At 33.9% G+C, this 24551-nt stretch overlaps 1 protein-coding gene and 1 pseudogene across 1 annotated transcript in view; both read right to left on the bottom strand.

Moving 5' to 3' along the window:
* CCDC91 (coiled-coil domain containing 91) overlaps positions 1-24551 on the bottom strand; it is a 281509-nt gene that overhangs the window by 149410 nt on the left and 107548 nt on the right. The window lies entirely within an intron of this gene.
* LOC102878740 lies at positions 11579-12165 on the bottom strand (annotated as a pseudogene).

Below are 24551 nucleotides of genomic sequence, written 5' to 3'. Positions count from 1 at the left end.
TGCTCTAAGGCTATTAAATTTATGTGTTATGCTTGATATACTCTTCACCCCAGATATCACACACTCATTTCCTCGAGATAGTCCTCAAAAATTATACCAGAGAGACATTCCTTGACCTACCCTATATAAAATAGCACATACTCATCACTGTCTACTAATCATGCTTTATTTTTATTTATAGCACCTATCATTACTTACTGTTTTGTACTTATTGTCCGTTGCCTCTCTCCCCCTACAACCCTGGAAAAAGTAATGATGGTACTCTCTAACACTATGGCACTTGGGAAATGAGAAAAAGACAGTCACTAGAGAGATTTCAAAATCTGACATTAAGTTCAATCTGGGAAGATAAAATTTCAGTTGCTATTGAATATATGTACCTCAAATGATGCCTTGCATATAACATTAGCTCAACAAATAAGGATTGAATAAGAAAAGATAGAATGGACAGGATTTGAAAGCCAAACATATCTGGGAAGTGAGAAAGATGTTCCATTCCTCAACAGAGACACAGAATTATTCAACATCGTAAGAAATATGTTAAAAGTGTATTTAAAACCTATTATTCAAAAAGGAGGCTACTTAATAGGTTCACATACATGTTTGTTGAGTGAATGAATGAGATTATGATTGATGCTCTTTTTCTGATACAAGCTCAACATATAAATTAACTAATATTTTTGGACGTGTTTCTTTATCTGTTAAATGAGGGAGTGGATTAAATCATTTCTAATATACCCTTCCAACTTTTTAAATGCTATCCTATGATACAGTATGCTAAAACTAGATCAATTAATTCTCCTTTGCTTACCCTGGTTTTTGGAAAAACCAAATAATAATCATGCATAGCCTCAAATTTTTACTTCAAGAATATAGAGCCAAAAATTTCCAACCTATCTTCAAAGTAGTCAAAACCAAATTTGACCACAATGACAGCTTTCTTTCAAAGTGTCAAACTCAAAACCATCACTAGAAAGGGAAGATTCAGAAAAATGTTCTTATCTTAAATAAAACTATAGACTTTTTAAACAAGAAGAAATTTGAGAGGTAAGCTATTGCAATGTACTCATTTTACAAATGAGGAAACTGAGGCCTAGAGAGGTCAAGTAGTTTGTTCAAGGTCACTGAGTTCAATAAGGGCAGAGAGAAGACTGAATCACATCTCTTGAGAGGAAGCCCAATGTTTATTTTAAATGTCCTGTCAAAAACTGAACTATGTGAGTATATTCCCAACTCCTCATCAACAGTTATTTTAATATAAATTTTATTAACAGAATCACGTCATTAGTCTATCTTCTGATGAAAGTAAGACACAAATGTGTCACTTTTGATAAAACTTGAAATAGTCATTCATCAATTCATTACTGCCAACCAGAAATTTTAGTCTGACAAAAATAATGTAAAGTAAGGTGCTTTTTAAAAGTTATCAGAAGTACATCCAACCAATTCTCCACTACCCATAACCATTCTAATGCGCTTGCCAAAATTATTAAATATACCTAGGTATAATGCCCTTAAATGCCCGACGTATTTGGTATTGAGAAATTATTCATTAAATAAATATGTAAATAGGAACCATATAATTAACAAATGTATGTACTTCACAGAAAAATGAGAAATAAACAAAAATTTTAAATAATCATCAGTATATTGATGACAAAACTCAATTCAGATACTTATACTTAAATCAATATTTATACAAATTTTTTTAAAAAGCCCAAGCTGATGGCACAAACTGACAAACATTTCTGAATTGACATTATAGTATTGTTGGCCATAGCCAAACCAAGTAGAACCCTAATCACTAACCATACTAATCACCTCTAATAAATTAATCAACACATAGTAACAGGATCTTCTGCTTCATAGATGGTTAAAAGCCAATATGTGATTGATGTATTTGGAATGAATTATAACAGTACTTAAAAGAGAGAAAAAAGGAGAGAGGAAGGAGAGAGAGGGAAAAACAGGGAGAGAGAGGGAGGGAGAGATGGAGGAGGAGTGGAAACTCCGAAGACCAATAAACCATTATAGTCCCCCTATTAGAAAGCAGTTGCTTCTCACTTTCTAAATTCTTTGGTCAAGACAAATCTATAATTAGACTGAGCATAATTAGCAGAACACAATTAACTAGTATCGTCTGACTGAGAAACGTTTTCCAACACAGGCTTTACCACCACCACTCTCTCTGAAGCCACAAGATTACATCCCTTTCACAACAGCTAATCAACTATATTGGATAAGGCAGCCATAAACACCTCCAGATACTCCAAAAGGAAAACTGCAGGGCAAGAAATCAAAATAAAGATAGTGGGATAACATCCAACCATTGCACTGAAAGGTTTTAACTAAGAAATAGTATAAAATCCCCCCACCAAAATCTGAAGAATCCAATGCACCAAAGTAGCCTAATTGTAAATGTCAGAGAAACAGGAAGATTAGATTATCCCATACATACCTACTTTGTCAAAACAGAACAAAAACAAGAAAACACCACCTTTCCATCTCTCACTGACCCCACCTGTGGCAGCTGCAACAAGCCTAGTTGGTTTCTAAAAGTATCTTCCACAGTCATGACGCAGCATTATGCAACAAGTCTTTCCACTGAATGTTTACTCTCTGCCTCCTCATTCTACGTCATTTCTTAGTCTCTCTATACAATAAATAGAGTAATAAATAACAACACATGAGAGAACCCGTCAAAACCTTACCAGGTCAGTCTCACAGGCTAGTTCAAATATTTAGCCTAATATAAAATGAGAGAAAACATAACACAAGCATGTAAGAATCAGTCGAAAGGTATAAAGTAATATTACACATGGAAATAAAGCATTTATGCCATAGAGTAAATTATACCAAACACTGAAACAGATACCCTTAATAACTGCCACTTTAGCATAACATTTTCAAGATCTTTCAAAGGATTAACTTTCATCTCTGGCCCTATTCAATTTACAGCTGCCTTTAATACAGTGAATGGATTGCATTTATACACAGACTTCAAAACCATCAGCTTTGCTGAATCTTCTCAATCAAAAACAAGATAATAAAACGAACTCCTTCTGGACCTTTCCTAACAGATACAATGATAAATGTATGCAAAGAATCCCGTAATTTGTCCACACCAGCACATAAATAATTGATTTTTCTATATGTTAACTTAAAAAACCCAGCCATGGCAATGTCACGTCTATGTCAAAACCAAAACCTGAAGGAAAGGAATTAGTAGTTAACAAGTGAGGAATGAATAAGCAGGTCATACACAATTCATCACTTTGAAGATGAAAACAACTATTCAAGTAAAATTCCTAAGAGAAGGTATGTTTACAACAGTGCCATTATTGTTGTCATAATTTCTCCATGAGCACAATCTCTCCTCAACCAACTACAATCTGTTAGAGAATGAAAGCCAAATTCTGCATAGCCTGAGAATATGGCCTCTTGTATAACCCTGGCTAAATTCCTGGCTAATTTGTTGATTGGATTGGACCTGTTCTGACTGCTACTTCAATGTCACTTTATTATTTGCTCGAATAGGAAGGGCAGAAACTATACTCTGCACCAGATTTAAAAGAAATTACTATTTGTCCTCAATGTTAAAGTCTTCAAAGGCCAAGTGCCTTTGAGAACAAACATAAGCCAAGCACAGGAAAAATAAAAAGGAATGGAAAGGAGAAAAGAAAAAAAAAAAATTAAGGAAAAGAAAGAGAAGGAAAAAAGGAGAACCAGGGACCAGGGAGAAAAGCAGGGAAGAGCAGACAGTTCGCAATCATTAAAAGGGCTGTACCTACTAGGATAGTTACAACAAATCATCTTTACTTTGAGGTTCTCTATATTGAGAGTATCAAGGAACAATTTCCAGCCTGCTAATGTTAAAGAACAGACTTACGCCTTATGAATACAATAAATCTACAAACCTATCATAATCAATAAGGATGTAAACCTCTCCAAAATTCTTTTAATTTTTCATGACTTTTCCCATGTTAAGGTTACTCTCCAAAGTTTAATTGTGTTTTAACTCTGATAACAGAAAGGAATGTTCTAATAGCACAGCTTCTCAAAATATTTACTATTTTGATTTTAAAAATGGCTGAATGATAAAAAAATCACTTTTTAATGTTTTGGTCATTTGTCTTTATATTCTGAGTGTTTCTGCCAACAGTATTATAATTTGCCTTCACATTTTTAAATATACTGAAATTCATCTTTGGTGCTTGTACTGAGTTGATTTGTAACCCCTCGAAAAGGTATGTTTAAGTCCTAACCTTTGTTATCTAATCCCTAATTCCAATCCTTGGTATCTATAAATGCAAACTTTTTTCGAAGTAGAGTTTTGCTTATGTAATTAAGTATTGAAAGATAATATCATCTTGGATTTAGAGTGGGCCTAAAATCCTAGGATTTTCCACATAAAAAAACATAATAATGAGACTTGAAACACAGAGCTACAGGGGAGAAGGCCATGTAAAGATGAAGGCAGAAGAGAAAGTATGCTGCCAACAAGCCAAAGAACATTGGATGCCAACAGAAGGATAAAGAGGCAAGGAAGATTCTCCACTAGAATCTCTGGAGGAAGCACAGCCCTGCCAACATGTTGATTTTAGAATTCTGACTCCCGTAACTGTGAGAGAATACATTTGTTTTAAACCATCAAGTTTATAAAACTTTGTTATAGCAGCCTTAGGAAACTAATACAGATTTTGGTGCTGAGAACAGGGTTGCTACTGGAACAAATACCTAAAAGTATGGAAGTGGCTTGAGAACTGGATAGTGGGTAGAAGCTGTTAGAATTTCAAGGCTGGAAAAACAGGTAATAGCCTAGATTACTTTGAAGAGATGGTTGGTAGAAATATGGATGTTAAAGGTGATTCTGGTCAGGGCTCAGGAAGCAGTGAATAGCACGGTAGAGAAATCTATCATTTTATAGAATAGATATATCATCATGATATAGTGGTGAAAATATGAATGTTAAAGGTGCTTTTGATGAGGTCTCAGAAGGAAATGAGGAACATGTTATTGGAAACTAAAAGATAAATGGTCTTTGTTATAAAGTGGTAGAAAATTCAGCTAAAGTGTGTTCTACTGTTGGGTGGACAGCAGAACTTATGTGATGAACCTACTGAGTTGAGACTTCTAAGCAAACTATTGAAGGTGTGCTCTGGTTTCTTCTGGCTGCTTATAGTAAAATGCAAGAGGGAAAAGATAAATTGAGAAAGGAAACAGAATTCGATGATTTGGGGGGGTGGAGGTTTCTCAGTCTATCTAGATTGCAAAGAATATTAAAATTAAAAGTGAATTTAAAAATTCACTTTTGTGAAAATATGCTCTGAGAGGTCAAGGATGTGACTGTACAATTTTTTGTTCAAGAGATTAGGTATGTGACTCATGGATCCAATCAACCATCTCAGCAGAAGCCCGAAAAGAAAAAGGATTATGCAGAAAGGATACATGGAGAAACAACTTGTTGTTTAATGGCATAAATGACCTTGAGTTACAGAGATCCACGAGGTGAATGAGATTATTATACTGGCAGAAATACAGCAAGCCTGGACAGAAAAAGACAGAAATAGGATGAAATGGATGGTTGGACTTCTTGGATTCCACAGGGAGAAAATAGGCTACCGACATGCAGTAATCTTCAAGAAAAAGAAGGGATGACTCTGAAGGCAGAACCTTGATGCAGAGTCTAGAGCCACTGGTTCAGATGCAGAAGCTCAAGCCATGTGTGCAGAGGCAGAGGTCAGACACAGAGGGAGACAGAGTCAAGTGTAGAGAGTGAACAAGCCAGAATCATGAGCACAGAAGGCAAGTGAGCTGCAATGATGAGCCCAGATACTGACCAGCCAGAGCCATAGTTCCAGAGGCTCACAAAGCTTGAGCCACTGGCCCCTAGGCTGGAGCATGAAGCTATAGATTATTTTTAGGCCCTGAAATCTAATGGACTTTGCCCTTCTGTGTTTCAAACTTGCTTAGGACTGGTGACTCCTTTATTTTTTCCATTTCTTCCCTTTTAGACTGGGAACATCTATCCCATACCTGTTCCGCCATTTTATTCTGGAAGCAGATGATTTGTTTTCTAGTTTGATAGGTGCCCCAACAAAGAGAAATTCTTCCCCAGAATGGATCATATCCAGAATCTCACCCATATTTGGGTTTTAGATAATTTAGATAATGACATTTGTGATTGTTTAGCTAATGATATTTAGATGAGACTTTGAACTTAAAGCTGATGCTGAAATTGGTTGAAATTTCTGGAGATATTGTAACAGGGTGAATGTATTTTATACTTTGGAAGAGCAGAAATTCGGGGGGGAGGGCGAGGGAAGGCAAGGGGGAAGACTGTAGTAGGTTTAATTACATTTTTAAAAAGGATATGTACTAATGGAAAACAGTATGGAGGTCAAAAAATTAATAATAGAGCTATCATATAACTCAGCAATCCCTCTTTTAGGTATTGCCCTGAAAATTTTGAAAATACTATTCATAAAGACATATGTACCTCTAAGTTCACTGACACATTATTCACAGTAGTCAAGACATGGAAACAACCTAAGTGTCCTCTGACTGCTGATTGGATAAAGAAGGTATAGTACATATATACACTGGAATAATACTCAGCCATAAGAAAGGATGAAATACTGCCATTTGCGACATGAATGGATCTTGAGAATATCATGCTAAGTGAAATACGTAAGACAGAAAAGAATAAGAACCATACGATTTCATTCATGTGGGATATAAAACAAAAAGCAACAAACAAACAAACTCATAGATACAGACCATATAATGATGGTTACCAGAGGGGAAAGGGAGTGTGGAGAGGGAGAAGAAGGGGAAGGAGGTCAAGTATATGCTGATGGAAGGAGACAAGACTTTGAGTGCTGAGTACCCAATGGAGTATACAGATATTGTATTATAAAATTGTACACCTGAAATTTATATAATGTTATTAACTAACGTTACCCAATAAATTTATTTAAAATTTTTAAAAAGATATGTGCTAGTACTAATTTCCAGTACCTATGAATATAACTTTATTTGGAAAACAGATACTTTGCAGATATCACTCGGTTAAGGGTTATAATATGAGATCATCTTGCATTTAGGATATGTCCTTAAATATCCAATAACTAGTTTCTCTCTCTTTTTCTTTTTTTGAGGTATAATTCACATTAACATATTAGTTTCAGGTACACAACATGATGATTTGATATTTGTATATATTGCAAAATGATCATCACACTAAGTCTAGTTAATATCCACCACCACACATAGTTACCATTTTTTTTTCTTGTGATGAGAATTTTTAAGACTTGGAATCTTGCCAAGTGTTAACAACATGCATGAACCTAGAGGGTTATTACGCTAAGTGAAATAAGTCAGATAAAGAAAAATGCTTTATGATTTCACTTAGATGTGGAATCTAAATAAAACAAAATGAACAAACAAAACAGAAACAAGTTCATACACAGAGATAACAAACTGATGGTAGCCAGATGGGAGAAGGTTGGGGTGATAAGCCAAAAAGGTGAAAGGGATTAGGAAGTACAAATTTGTCAGTTGCAAAAAAAAAAAAATAGTCATACGATGTAAAGTACAGCACTGGAAATATAGTCAATAACGCTGTAATAACTACGTATGTTGCCAAATGGGTACTAGACTTATTGGGGTGATCACTTTAAGGTATATAAATGTCTAATCACTATGTTGTACACCTGAACCTAATATAATATTGTATGTCAACTATAACTGAAAAATAAATTTTTAAAAAATTTACTCTTAGCAACTTTCACAATATGTAATTGTTCCCATGCTGTACATTACATCCCCAGAACTTATTCATTTTTTAACTAGAATTGTCCCTTTTGATCCCATTCACCAATTTTGCCCACTCCAACCCACCACCTCCGGCAACCATCAGTTTTCTGTATCTATTGAGTATTTTGTTTGTTTGTTTTTAGATTACACAAATAAGTGAGATCATATGGTATTTGTCTTTCTCGGCCTGACTTATTTCACTTAGCATAATGCCCTCAAGGTCCATCCATGATGCCACAAATGGCAAGATGTCCTTTTTTTATGGCTGAATAATAAATATAGTTTATAAATAATATACATATTATATACGTTATCATATATCATATATTTTAGAATATATATTTTATAAATATAGGTTTTTGGCTATATTAAATAATGCTGCAACTAACATGAGGGTGCATATAGCTATTCAAGTTAGCGTTTGTATTTTCTTCAAATAAATATCGAGAAGTGAAACTGCTGGATCATTGGTAATTTGGTAATTTTTAATTTTTTTAAAGAATATCCATAATTTCCATAGTCACTACACTAATTTACCTTCCCACCAACAGTGCAAAAGAATTCCTTTTTCTCCACATCCTTACTAAAACTTGTTATTTGTTGTCTTTTTGATGACAATCATACTAACAGATGTGAAATAATAGGTTATTATGGTTTAGATTTGCATTTCCCTGATGATTAGTGATGTTAAGCATCTTTTCATGTTCCTATTGGCCATCTGTATGTATTCTTTGAAAATAATGTCTATTCGGTTCCTCTGCCCATGTTTTTTGTTTTTGTTGTTAAGTTTTTTTAAATTTATTTTTAATTATACTTGACATACAATGTTATATGAGTTTCAGGTGTACAACATAGTGATTCAATATTTATATATCTTACAAAGTGATCACCACAGTAAGTCTAGTAACCATCTGTCACCATATATAGTTATTATGATATTATTGACTATATTCCCTATACTATGCATTCTAACTCGCTGACTTATTTTATAATAAGTTTATACTTCTTAATCTCCTTTCCCTTTTCCACATATCCTCCCCTGCCCCTTTCCTGCTGGGAACTATCAGTTTGTTCTCTGTATCTATGAGTTTGTTCATGTTTCACTTGTACATTTGTTTTATGTTTTAGATTTCACATCTAAATGAAATCATACAGTATTTGTCTTTCTCTAACTTATTTTACCTAACATAATAGTCTCTAGGTCCATCCACGTTGTCACAAATGGCAAGATTTTCTTTTTTATGGCTAAGTAATATTCCACTGTTTGTGGGGGGGATGGACAACTTTATCCATTCATCTATTGATAGACTCTTAGATTGCTCCCATATCTTAGCTTTGGTAAATAATGCTACAATAAACACAGGGGTGCATATATCTTTGGGAATTATTTTGTTTTCTTCAGATAAATACCCAGAAGTGGAATTGCTGGGTCATATGGCAATTCTTTTTAAAATTTTGAGAAATCTCCATACTGTTTTCCACAGTTTCTGAGCTAGTTTACAATCCTACCAATAGTGCACAAGGGTTCCCTTTTCTCCGTCCGCATCCTTGCCACCACTTTGTTCTTTGTTGTTTTTGATAACAGCCATTCTGACAGACATGAGATGATATCTCACTGTGGTTTTTATTCGCATTTTGTTGATGATTAGTGATATTGAGCATCTTTTCCTTTGCCTATTCACCATCTGTATGTCTTCTCTGGAGAAATGTTTATTCAGGTCCTCTGCCCACATTTTTAATTGGATTGTTTTGTTGTTGTTGTTGTTATTGTTGAGTTGTATAAATTCTTTATATATTTTGGATAGTAACCCCTTATAGAACATATCATTTGCAAATATCTCCTCCCATTCAATACGTTGCCTTTTTGTTTTCTTGATGGTTTCCTTTGCTATGCAAAAGCTTTTTAGTCTGATGTAGTTCCATTTGTTTATTTTTGCTTTTGTTGCCTTTGCTTTTGGTATCAGTTCCAAAAACATCACTAAGACCAATGTCAAAAAGCTTACCACCTATGTTCTCTTCTATGAGTTGTATGATTTCAGGTCTTACATTCAAATCTTTAATCCACTTTGAGTTAATATTTGTGTACTGTTTAAGAGACTAAAAATATCAATAGAAGACTTGGAAAATAAAGTTACGATTACCAACCAGAAATAGGAGAGGAAATAAAAGAATGAGAAATAGATACAGTAAGACGATCAATCCCACTGGAACCAGGACTAAAATAATAGGCGTTACTGAGAGTAGATACTAGGTATTATTATCCAAATAATAGAAAGGTAATTCATCAGAACTTATTCAAGAAATTCACCAAATCTAAACATTACACATTGAAAGAATGCTTCCAGTTCCTACACAGTGGTCAAACATAGGCCCAGGGACTTTATTTCCAGCACTCCTGCATACTTAAAAGGGCCTCCAGTGAAAGCACAACTATATCATACACACAGCTTAATGTTTACAGTATTGTTTGGCTTATAGGAAGTAAGGGAAATTACTAAAGGGACAAAAAACAAAACCAAAAGAAGGGAAATGGAATTGAAACCTGATTTTTAAATGGGAAGCATTCCTAAAAGTATTAGAACAAAGGTCTTTATATAGGCTTTTCAATCAGAAAAACAAGTCTTGGGGTGGCACCAAGTAAAATAACTCAATATTAAAAAATTACATTACAACAGAAACCCTAAAAGTTTACCAGTATAGTGCCAGGACAGCTGATACCCCCAGGTCCCCACACAAGCAAGCACAAAACACCTGTGGGAGACAGAATTCTCAATTAAGGCTCAAGAATTCAATTAATTAAGATGAAACATATGAGTTCACAACAAAAATTGACAAACTGCATAGGAAAAAATCACAATGAGTAAGAATACACATAGGACAATATTCACTTCAAGATCAACAAAATGTTTAAGAAAGAAATGAAACAATATATTATGTGATTCAGGTGTCAATAGCATTTAACATAATCACCATAATGTAAATGATGAATGTTGATCTAATCAAATTATCAGATTTATTATATAACTATACTAGGAGAATGAAAGGACTCTGTGGATTGGAGGTAAGAATTTTAAAAATCTGAAAAATTAAGAAGTAGTATTTTAAGTATGTTATTTAAAAATATGGGCATAAATATTAATTTAACAAGTTGAAAGTTGTTGCTGTTGGGTGGCCAAAAAATGGCAAGAACAGGAAAGGATCAGTGGACGCTGTTTTTCATAACAAGCCGTTTAGTGTTTAGAACTAGATGACCCTTTAAAATACGGTTACATATAATTTTAACGAGAATTTTTTTTAAATGGCAATATTGCCTGTGCTTAGATCTTACACCTAGCAATAACTGTAGATGGTAAATGAATAAATAGCCATAAAAACCTTAGACTTCTCATATTTAGTAATAGTGTCTTAAATGCATAAGGATGCATGTCCAAGGTGACAGAAATAAAATGTCAGGAACCACTTAAATATTCATCATAAGGAAGCTGTAAATAAATGACAGCACATCAATTCCTTGTAGCTAGCAGAATTAAACTTTAGAAAGGCAGAGACACAGCCACATTAAAAAATGACCAACACTGTTTTATAATGTTGCACTTGCCTTTTTTTGTTTTTTAATTTTTATTTTTATTATTTATTTGTTTACTTATTTTGAGAAACAGCAATGGAAGAGGATCTTTTATTCATCACACTGAGCAAAAATACAGAATATATTTATTAATTTATTTTCCCAAAAAAGAGAATATATTTTGTATTTAGAGAAATAAAAGATTAGTTGTCGGGACTTGCTTTTGGGGAATAATCAACAAGCTCCTTATCAATGGTTGGATATTGATACCAGGGACTATCACCTCTCGCATGCATTAATCTTCGTACTTCCATCTCCTTTAAGCTTCCTCCTCTTCTTACTGTAATTCAGCCATTTCAGCTTCAATTTGAAGAATAGCCATTGTTCTTTCATAATTATTTTCAGGACTACCATAGAAAGTCCGAGCAATCTATCTTGATATAAGATGCTTGAAATATTCCCAGTGTTCTGGGATACAGCCTTCTGGAATTTCTGCTAACTCTGCTTCACCAATGAATACATTCACCAGTGTTATGTCAGTTGCTTCTGGAATTGCAATCAACAAAATGTAGAATTTCAGTAAATTCAAAAAACGCTTGTCATGGAATCCAGAAGGTTTGATGACAGTCTTTTCCCCTATCTCCACTGTGTCGCGCAGGAGCAGTCTTCAGAAAGCCTCACGTGAGGAAGTCCCCTAATCCAAGGCGGGTGCCAAGACGGCGGCCAGAAAGAGCAGCCACCACAGTGACCAAAGCCTGCTGCAGTAAACTCATGGCCACCATGGCTACTACCCTTTTTGTCTTTTTTTAGAAAAAGAAAAAATGAGTATGTGTATGACATATGTATTTTGTTGCATATGCATATATGTTTATGTGTGTATACACACACACACACACACACACACACACACATACACACACACGAATATATACACAGTATATTTGTATATACCCAAAATACTTTTAGAAGTATATGTAAGAAACTGCTCATACTGGCTAAAACCAGGAAGGGAAATTGGGCAGCAGGTATTGTAAAAGGAAACTTTTTACTGTTACTTTTTTGTACTTTTTAAAATGTTGAACTATGTGAATATACTGCCATTTCAAAAACTAAATTATTAACCTTTAAAATAATAAAATATGAAGTATCTTAGAAAACTAAACTTAAGAAATAAATTACTAATGTTACAATTTCTAATACCAAAGCTGAGGACGAATAGTTGACATTTTGAGGGAGAAAACAGTAATTCTAGATTTCCTGCAACTCCATGTAGGTATGTGCCTTCTCTGTTTATTGACACCTAGCTAGCAATAAGCAAAGGATCTTTGCAAGTAAGTGTTTACTAAATATTTACTGAGGAAGAGACTAGTGGGCCTAGGAGAAAGATCTCATTCAAATACCAATAGCTAAATCTGAATTCTCATCTGTAAAAAGGAGATAATAAGCTCACATGATTATTGTGAGAATAGATATGCACATAAAGTGCACAGCATAGTGACTTGTACATAGTAGCCAGTAATGTTTTCTACATCATCATCATCTTCCTTTCACTTTTGATTAAAATTGAGAGGAAAATAAATCACAGAGATTTTATTGAAAATTTCTGTCTCACAGTGAAGACTATATACACTGACAAGGTTTGACATTAAATACAAATAAGCATATTACACTTATGAAAGAAATCTATTTTTTTCAAATGAGAGAAGAAAATATTCATAGAAATGGGAAGAAAGCCCATACTATAAGAAAATTTCTTCTATTCTCTATATGTGACCACAAAGATGGTATCTATTCTAATACATATTCATTTATTGGAGTTCAACAGTGTCAAAAAGGAAACAAAGAACAGGCAAATGCACCACCTAAATTCGTTATTTTCTTATAAAAATAGTCACATGATGATTAGCATTTGATTTTATTAACTCCAAATTAGATATATCCTTTTAAGATTTGCAAAAGTCCCAAGTCTTAATTCCTCCATAAATATTACCTTCTTATGATAACTTTGACTTCTTACTGGCATTATACTACTAAAATTTCATACTTCACTTTAATCCTTTTATCAAAATACATATTGGTTCCAAAGTATAAGAACAATAATTATTTTAGAAATAAATTTAAAATATCGGAAGAAATTAACTGTGACTTACAAAATATGAATTACACCATTCGGATGCTAAACTATTTTTCTGTCTCTTCTATTCCAGCAAAAGTAGCTGGCAACAGCTGAGGAAAGTCATGTCAATTTTTCTGATATGAATGTCAGAATAATACATACTATGTGTCAAGAAACAGAGGCATCAGCTTTGACAGGGCTATAAAATCCTCGGTGCACAAAAAGGTCAAATAATACATATTTCCAGGGAAGCCGTTTGATAAAATGAGGCAAAAACATTCCGCAAATATTTGCTATATTTTAAAAATTGTCCTAGTAGTGAACTAGGATAATTCTATAATTTCAGACTAAAAAAAAAAAAAAAAATACCATAATGATGAAAAAGACATTCCTTCTCCCTATTTTCTTTTTTGTAAAGGATGAAACTATAGGTAATGATACAAAGAAACTACTGTTGGGAAAAACTTTCTCCTAAACTCATTCTGTGGTAGGAAACTCAGTAACTCTTTTGGCCTCTTGCCCCACCCACCCACATACTCCTTCCTTCCTTACACAAAGAAGGTGAAGTGATTTGTATATTCCTTGAGTTGGTAAGAAAATGTGGCACAGGTGTGGCTCAGCACCCTTACTCTACCCCCGGGGTGGCTTTCCTTTAACCCTTCCTTTCCCACCTCCATTTGTAGATAGATGTGTATGTATACATATATGTATGTATGTATATGGGTACAGGCATCCACAAACACATGCATATATGTTACATATTATGTATGAGAAATTGACAGGGATATTAATGGAGGGGATATAAATGTATCTTTTATACATATACACATTACGCTATATGCCTGTGTGTGTATCACTGTATCAGTATCACTGTCAATCTCTTCCTCCCTCCCTCTCTTACCCTCTCCCTCCACCCTGCTTCAACTGATTACAGAAAACATGCGCTTTCTACTCTCCAATGCCTTAAATTTGTAGGGCCAGGGTCCTAAGCAGAATATCTAAAGTTGCCCAGCTACATAAAATAAAAAAGCAAGTAAGTCTGTCAAATTCAGACCTGTAATACTAATAATCTTGTCTTTCCACAAATGTAATCCCATTACTTCCCACCTTCTCTTCACTCTCAAACTTCCAGTACCTTAGTTGTCTTTATTCTCATAAAACGAAAGCTAACTGAAAAGACTTTCCACATGTTCCTACTAGTACATCTACTGGTCTATCTGTATCTGCACCCATGTATGCAATCTTCCCTACCGTCATTATAAAATAACTGAACATAATGGTTTCATCTAAATATAACACTTTTTACTCATCTACGTATCCTATACTCATCTATTCAGGGCCTTTGATGTCCCTCTGGCCTCTCCCTCACTTGATCATCAATTTTTCCATTCAAGTGAATCAATCCTATAATGATATAACCACGCTTTAATATTTTCCATCAAATAAAACCTCCCTTGCCCTACATCCACTGAAATTACCTCTATTTATTGTGCCTCCACTTCCTTTCCTTCCATTCTCTTAAATCCTCTCCAACAGGCCTTTATTCCACCACTAGGCCAAAACTGCTCAGCAAGGTAACCACCTATTGTGTTGGTTTTCCATAGCTGCCATACAAAATACTATAAACTACTACAAACTTAATGGCTTAAAACAACAGAAATTTGTTATCTGACAGTCTGTAAGACAGAAGTCAACACGACTTCTGTTAAAATCAAGGTGCTGGCAGGGCTATGTTCCTTTCTGGAGGCTCTAGCGGAATCCTCTTCCTTGCTGTTGGCAGCATTCAGTTCCTTGCACACAGTTCCTACATCTCAGAACCAGCAATAAGACATCAAATTCTTCTCATGCCTGCCTTTCTCTGTCTCTCTCCCTCTCTCTCTCGTACACACACCACAGCCAGAAAAGGTTCTCCACATTTAAGGACTATTTGGACCCATCAAGATATCATAAGATAATCTCTCCACCTCGAAGTCCAGAACTTTAATATCTGTAAGTCCATTTTGCCATGTAAGGTAACATATTCCCAGGTTCTAGAGAAGGATGTGGACATGGATGGAGGGGGGTACATTATTTGGCTGGCTATACCTATACAAGTCATTTCTCAGTACTCATTTTAGGTAACGTTTCAGCAGCATTAGATACACTTGACCACTCTCTCCTTTTTGAAATGCTGTCTTGTCTTCCCTTGGTCTGGACAACCAACTCTCAGTTCTCCTCTGATCCCACTGGCCACTTATTCTCAAATCTCCTTTTCTGGTCCCTCTTCATTTTCTCCCTAAATACTGAAATATCTCAAATTTCAGAAGTGATGATAATGAGGAGGATGAAATAATTACAAGAAATGTCTACATAGAACTGCAGTTTCCAAAGTGTGATCAAGGAATCCTAATTCTGCCTCCCAAAGATAACGCAACTTAATTCCTGGAACTTGTGAATATACCAGATTATGTGGCAAAGGGGAATTAAGATAGCAAATGGAATTAACACTAACCAGCTGGCTTTAAGATAGGGAGATTATCCTGGCGAGACCAAGGTCATCACAAGAGTCCTTGAATGTGGAAGAGGGAGGCAGAAGAGTCTGTGGAAGAGTGATGCCACAGGAGAAAGCCACAGCTGGCCATTTCTGGCTTTGAAGATGGAAGAGGGCCATGAGCCAAGGAATGCGGGCTGTTACAACAGCTATAAAAATCTAATTCAGGGTGTTCCTGCAACCCTTTCAGAAAATTTATAAACTCAAAACTATTTTAATAAAAATACTAAGATGTTATTTGTCTCTTTCACTCTCATTCTCTTACGAATATACAGTGGGTTTTTTCCAGAGGTCGAAGGACCTATGATATCACTAAAGACTGAATAAAAAAGGAGATATGAGAATCCAGGTGTCTTCCATGAAACCAGAGTAGAGATTTGCAAAAATATAAAACAATGCTATTCTTTTCACTAAATTTGGTTTTACTCTGGAAAATGTAGTTATATTTCCATAAAAAAAATTACTTATTTTAACATGTAATGTTTACTATTGTTTCTTAAATGAGTTAATAAATATCTTAAATTTACTTATATGGTAAATATCAATAGATATGACTCACATATTCGAAAACCCTTTGGGATCCACAATAACTATTATGAGTATAAAACTGTCCTAAATACAAAATGTAAAACTACTGATAATAACAGAGCTTACTAAGTGCCAAACATAACTCTAAGTAGTGTGTATATGTGTGACTTACAATAAACTTAACAGATAAAGACTATGTTTATCCCTGTTTTACAAATGAAAAATTTGAAGTTCATTAGAAATAAGCAACATACCCAAAATCACACTAAATAGCTGAGGTAAGATTCAAACTCAGCAGTCTGGCTCCAGTCTGTGGTTAAACACAGCCTCCCAGGGTTCAAACTTCTCTGTTGACATTTACTCTAAAGGTGATCTCACTCACTAGCATGTTTAAATGCTCCAATTCCAAGCCTCTAACTCCGGACTCTTAAACTATTGTCTGTTCACTGAGTCTAACTGGATGACTACGTGTCATCTCAAATTTAACTTTCCCCAAGCTGAACTGATTCCCTCTCCTCCTCAAACATATCTCTCCTCAAATCACCCATGTCAGTAAATAAAAATTGTTCAAGTTTCTCAGACCAAAGATCTGAAGAGCTCTCTTTCCTTCATGTTTCACATTAGTATATTAGAAATTCTGGTCAGCTCTGCCTTAAAATATACCAGAATCCCACCACTTACATCCATGGGCCATTACCCTAGCGCAAGCAAGCCATCTTCTCTTTGGAACACAGTGATAGCCTCCTCCCAGTCTTCCTCCACCTATATAGCATATTTTCCCCAAAGAAGCAAAAGCGATTTTTTTAAAAATAAGGGCCAATCATTCTTTTGCTCAAACTAGCTTCTCATGTCAATTACAGGAAAATCCAAAATCCTTACCTTAGCCTAGAAGGCCTTATATAAGGTTCTATGGTATCTTTCTAACATTATTTGCTATGATTATCTCTTCCTTGCCCTTTCTAAAAACACATCAAATACAACCTTACCTCTTTACATTGTTTCCTCTGCCTGCTCCCCCATCCCCACACACATCCAAGATCCATAAGGCCTATACGTTTCCTTCCATAAGGTTTTTTATCAGAGATGCTTTCCACTATCACTCTATCATAGCCTATAATTTTCCAGCTCCTTTATTCTGAGCCATTTTCCTTTAGCACTTATCATGGCCTGGCAAACTGCAAATATATCTTTTTTACCTCCACTAAAAGGCAGTCTCTATAAATTATGGACTTTGTATCTTGAGTTCTGGGCTTTCTCCCCTAACAATGTCTGGTGAGTTAGTGCTCACTATTTATTAATTATTCATTTAATGATTAATTGAGGAAAAATATTCACAATAAAAATAATAGTTAATGCCTATAAAGTATCTATAGAAGTTCATAAGAAATATTACGATCCTGAAAGGAAATTGTTCAAAATATGGGAATAGGTAATTAGTAAAAACAAGAAAAAAAAAGTACTTCACGAAAATATGTTTAAGTACAACACAATGCATAATTTTTAAAAATTCAAATTTAAAGGTGATACTATTTCATAAATTGTGAATAACAAAGTTCTTTTTAAATGTAATTTAAGTTGACAATAAGGCAAGTATGAGACAGTACTGACGATGTAACTTGGCCCTCCCTACCTTTCATGAAACCAATTTAAGTTTATATTTTCATCCCCCAATCCAGTAATTCCTCTTCTAATAATTTACACTAAAAAGAAAATAATAAATCAAGACAGTCTTTTCTTCGTAAAGATATTTAGGGATAACATTTTTTAAAATAGTAAAGAAAACAAAAATAATAAGAATCTTGATGTATAATAATGAGATAATTTTGAAAGTTATGGTTCATTCCTATGACAGATTATGAAGTTATGTTTGTAAAGAATTTATAAGAATATGGGAAATGTTTAATTTATGTTAGATGGATAACAGCAAACATATATGAATTCAACCACATTCAAAATATTCATTAGAAAAGCATATCAACTGCATGTTGTCTGGTGGAAGTATTATAAATAATTGTACAATTATTGGCATAAAAGATGCTTATCTCCAAGGAACAGTGATTAACTTCAAAATTATTCCATAAATTAAAAAAAAAAACATAGTAAAAATAATCATTTCAAATTGAAAACGAGTGACCTGGAAATGCTAGTTGATACCAAGGCTTTACTAGGCACTCAGTAACCCAAATCAACAGTGATGCTGGAAAAGTATTTTTTGTATCATCCAGATAAAATACTGCACTATTAAAACAAAGATTTTCTTATAGAAGGAATTAATTTAAATAAATACATTGAAAATGAAAAATATCTTCTTCAGTTAGTGGCAATTCTTTTAAAAAATGGAAAATTACATGCAATGATCCATATAATAGAAAAATTAGTATAGTTATCAAATTTTAGTTTTAAAAAAATTCCCACAAGGCATTCTGGCAAGGACTATTTTTTCTTCTTCTTCTTTAAGGTGATATAATGATTACCTATGGTCATAAAAGTACAAGCAATGTCATATCTTCTTATTCTCCTGTCTACTTTTATATTTGCAATCATTCCCAAAATGCTTGTTCATTTTCTAAAAACAAAAAGGATCCTGCATATTATAAATATAATTAATTAGGATTTAAACAAAACTCTTCAAACTTTAGGAAATAAATTAGTCACCAATGGACTAAGCCTAACGCTGCCAAATATTAGCCTAAGACTAAATTTTAAAGTTGAATTATTAAGCCCTTTACAAGTTTTCCTTAAGAGATAATATAACCGCAACTACAAAAATCACCACATTGTAACCACTACTAAGATGTCCAATATGTGTAATAATATGCAGTATAAATCTTGTTTGTTCCAATAAGACTTAAGGAACACTTTCAAAAATCACATTTAGTAGTATAATATGGATATGTCCCAATTTTCCAATAATTATTATTTTGATTAGTGTATCTATGAATCAGATTCTCTTCCTGCCCTGACATCAATTACTAATTATTTTATGCTCCCAGCTAACCAGGCTAGACGAGAATAAAATATTCCAACCAATTCCACTTGGGGAGTATCCTGTTCTTTTGAATAAGGGCTCCAGTGACTGGGAGTTGCCTATTTAGTTTTTCCATTTATTACTAAGAAATTAGATAAAATGATCTATTTGTGATTCTTTGAGAAGGAAATTAGGGTAAGAAAAAAGCAAGAGAGGCTGCTTTTTGTTTTTTATTCTACCACTCAAGGTAGCTCAGACATTACTCTGATAACAAACTATAATCATTTCTGAGAAAATTAACATCTATGCAAATATATGCTATATATGAGACAAAGAAAAAATATTTATGTAATTTTTTTTGGGGGGAAGGGGGTTCTTGTAGAGACAAAGAGTCCTGACTCCTCTACAGACCATGGTAGCAACACTGTTTACATGTCAGTATAAGAACTGGTGCTCAGAAAGCTGTGCTTCCACCAAACAATGGTAACAGATATTTAATATCGTCTCTAAGAACAAATAAAAACAAAAAGAAAGAAACAGGGACAGGAAGATGTTGGCTGTATGTTAGAGTTCTATTCAAAATTCTTAAAGTATTTAAATAAAATACTTTTAAAATTAAACCCGGAACAAAATAGTAATATTTGATATCTCCTCTTAGTAAATAATTACAGTATAATTTCACCTCCTATCTCATTGTAGTAAAGAGAGCACATATGATCAGGTCAACCTAATTTTAAATTTGGAGAATGTAACTTCGTAGTTATGTAACTGAGGACAAGCAATTTACTATATCTATCACTTTCTTCAACTGTAAAATGGGATTAATAATGCCAACTACACTGTCTTGCAGTAAGAATTAGGTGGAAGAAAGCATGTCAAATAATTAGTATAGTATTTGGTGTTTGGTACTTTATAGGGAAATTGGGCTGTAGTCAGAATATATGGAGAAAATCATACACCACCAGTTACTCCTGTCAATTCCATGGAAAGGGACACATAGGAGCCCAACACGCAGTGTTCTCTTCTCTTTATCCAATATAGCTAGCTTCTCTCTAACACTAAACACAAATCCCTCTCTCTGGCTAATCATCAGATGAACTAATTGACTTGCATTAAGGAGTCATGCTGTATGGGAGAAAAACAATGAACACTAAAATCAAATACATTATGTGAAATGCTAACAGTATAAGAGAGATACTTGAAACAGTCTGAGGGCATGGCACAGTTATATCTGCCGTTTCACATCATAGGACATATGTTAATTTTGTTTATTTGGAGAGAGGGTTGTTATTATTATTTTGCTTATTTACTTTAGGTCCCAAGTGTTTTTGCTTTTGCCAGAACATAGATCAAAATTTCCTATAAGCTAAATATATATGATGCCATGCCACTGATTTCCTTACCTTATTAGGCAAACCAGAAAAACATTCTTTTTTAAGTAAGAGATAAAATAAATGCATGCTAAAAAGCAAATACAGGTGACAAAAATTTGTGCTCTAGAATTTATGTGCTTTAAAAAAAGAGAATGTCCCCAAAGCCTAATGTAGAAGCCACTTAGCCTTCTCTTTAAGCTACTCTACCAAGGCTAATTATCTGGTTTCTAAGTCTTCAGCAGATTAGAAGGGGCAAGAATAAAAGAGAATACTGTATGCAGGGATAGGAAAGAAATAAAAATAGGTGATTTCAAGCCAACTGGTCTCTTTAGAGAAAAAGAACTATATTAACCTCTTCAAAAACCATTTTCCTCTTCAAATCCATTCTTTTAAATTGCTTGAGGCAATCAAGCTAGGTAAAGACAACAGAAATACACCAACACACTGACTCCCACACTAAATGTGGAAAAGCAGCTGTTCCGTACAGAAGAAAACTTCCCTGCTACCTTCAGCACCTCACATTCCTTAGGCTATTAGAATTCTGACAAAATAAAACTAGTAAACACATCATCCTACTTGAGACCTTCAGACAAAAGACACACACACACACACACACACACACACACACACACATTCTGCCAGAAGTCATTTCAATTTCAAATAAAGAACAAGCACAAAAGTCCATCTTAAAAATAAGTATAGAAACAAAATCAAAATAAATCATCAGGTATATTTTTTAAATGGTATAACTAGGTAATTAGAGAAAAGGTGTTCTTCAGAAATGTTACTATAAAAAAAAAAACAGGAAAAGATTTGGGAAAATTTATGTCACTTCACTTAAAACTTAACAGGGTAGAGATATACATGGAAACTGGACTTGATAGTGATACAGTCTACATACTGTGAGGTAAGAAAAGACTGTACAAAAATTATTCCAATGATTTCTAAAAAGCTGCAACAGACGCAATAAGAAATAGATTTTAAAATGTAAGCAATAAAAAAATGAAATATGAGATTCCTTGAAGAATGTCTCCAGAAATACAAAAAGATAGAGTAAAAAATAAAAAGCAAATGATGAGAACAAATGAGTCATTTGTTCTCAAATAGAGTTAATCACATTATTTACAGATTCCATATATGTAAATTCACCTACTAAAATTTACTTGTAACCCCAAAATCAATACTTTAGAGGCACTTTCATAGCCATTTGTAGACACACACAGAGTAGTTAAAATTTTGAACTCCCCAACACACACATTCCCAGGTAAGGTCAAACAAGGTGATGTTTGTTTCAGCTCTTCTTCTGTAAACAAGTATCTTTTTCACAGTCTACTCACCACTATGATTTTTGTAATTTTTATGCATAGTTTTGGTGATTTCATTGTTTAGAATGGTCCCCAAGCATAGTGCTGAAGTGCTGTCAAGTGTTTCTAAGTGCAAGAAGGCTGTGATATGACTGATGGAGAAAATATTTGTGTTAGATAAGCTTCATTCAAGCATGACTTACAGTGCTGTTGGCCATGTGGTCAATGGTAATGAATCAACAACATACATTAAATAAGATCATTGTAACAGAAACACACATAAAACAAGGTTATAGATTGATCCCTTGATGAAAATGTTGTAATGAGAGGCTCTCAAAAACCTAATCCTATATTTCCCCTAAGAGGCATGGTCCAGTATTCAGTGTTTGCAGTGATTTTATAGAAAATAACTAGCATGAACAAGGCAATCAACTGTTAGAATAAGAATTCCAGAACTAAAGAGAGAGAGAGAGAGAGGGGAGGAGGAGGATGAAGAAGAAGAAATTTAAGCACTCTACTCTAGAACTGAAAAAAATCCACTTACAAAGGGGCCACCTACAGGAGCCCCTTTTGCAACATGAAAGGAAAAAAAAAAAACAATAAAGGGAAACAAATCTGACAATATAAAACTTTTTAATTATATGCTGCTTCAGTCATAGCTTCAACTGTTCATATCTCCCAAGATCCATGCTTTTGGTAATGCCTTTCCATGCTGGCTCTGGACATAGTCATGAGATCTACTTGGGTCAATGGGTTGTGAGCAAACATGATGCAGGCAAAAGCTCAAAAAGTGCTTGCATAGTAGAGCTTGCCCTTTTGATGTTCTTGGAACCCTTCCCAGCCACCGCAAGAACACATTCAGACTAGCCTACTAGATAATGAGAGACATGTGGCCTGTTCACCCTGTCACCCTGGACAACAGCCAGCCAACCACCACACATGTAAGCGAGGCCAATCTAGATGTCCCTGCCCTCAGCCTACCCAATCAACTGACCGTAGATACATGACAGCAGAGTTGAAATCAGCTGAATCTGGCCTAGATTAGTAGAGCCAGCTGATGCTTATGCTCATCAGCAATAATAAATGTTTACTGCTTTAATCTACTAGTTTTGAGGTAAAGTTATTCAGTAATACCAAATTGATATATATATATATATAAATAAAATCAATAACAAGATGGTAAATAAATTATATCATATTTTCTCCCAATATCTAATGAGCTTTTTTTAAATAATATAACTTAGTATAGGAAATAAGCAGAACACAAACTTTAGAAGGACAGAGAGAAGCATGTCATGGCCTTGCTCTCACCCCTATTCACATAAGCCCCACTTACATGAGAATTAGAGAATTCTCACTAATATTCTCAAACGTGAATACCCCCCAATATTAATAACTTTCACAAGTTAATAGAACATAATTTCTCAATGAAAAATCAAGACAAATAGTCCAAACGAGTATATTTTTCATTTGTTAATTTATTCCTTAAAAAAGCTAATATACAGGTATATACAAGTGGTACTTTAATTATCATTATTAAAAAAGATAGTTTGAAAAATTCATGATAAAATTCACCATACATTTAGGTCATATTTTTCTCTTTAATTTTTTAGGATGCTCTTTTCTGAATCCGCCTACACACACCCCCTAGGTTTTTCAATGTCTAAAATAAAAACTGTAAAAACTAGAAAAGTCATTCTTAAAATGCTCAACAGATTTTAAATATATCTTAACTCAAGCTAATGTATCTCATCTTACAATGTGGAATATTTATTTATTGATTATTTTTGTAATTACTGAAGGAATAAGTTTCATCCAGTTTGACGATATCTCTGTCAATATTTTCTTACAGTTTAATTATATATCTTGGATTTGTAATTCTCTAATAAATATAATTAACCACAATAAATCCTTTCTGGATGAAGGATATAAATTTATATAATAGTTTATATGAACTTTAATAAAACAATTACATTAAGCATTTTTTAATTATGAAAAAGTAATTCCTTTAAGGAAGGATTGGGGCTTAAAATGCAACCCCCATCTAAAATAATTAAGCTCTATCACTATTTTATAAAATTCATCACATATTGTCTTGTCTTATACATATAATCTTTTCTCCAATTTTAGATTTTAATAATAGGTATCATTTCTTATACATTTTTATATCCTTCATAACCCATTCCTAGAATAAAATAGGAATTCAGTTGGTAAGAATTCATTTCTTTTCAAGCCCTAAGGAGTCTGTTCCAAAAGAGGCACACTTTAAAGGGCAGAATTTCTAATACTGATCTTAAAGGCATTATACTAATGAAAAAATTTAATTTTTGATTTAATAGAATGAACATT

The sequence above is a fragment of the Pteropus alecto genome, unplaced genomic scaffold, assembly GCF_000325575.1.
Source record: "Pteropus alecto unplaced genomic scaffold, ASM32557v1 scaffold103, whole genome shotgun sequence".
In the NCBI taxonomy this organism is placed as follows: Eukaryota; Metazoa; Chordata; class Mammalia; order Chiroptera; family Pteropodidae; genus Pteropus; species Pteropus alecto.
The sequence above is the reverse complement of the archived record's forward strand: the minus strand, read 5'-3'. Positions and strand labels throughout refer to the sequence as shown.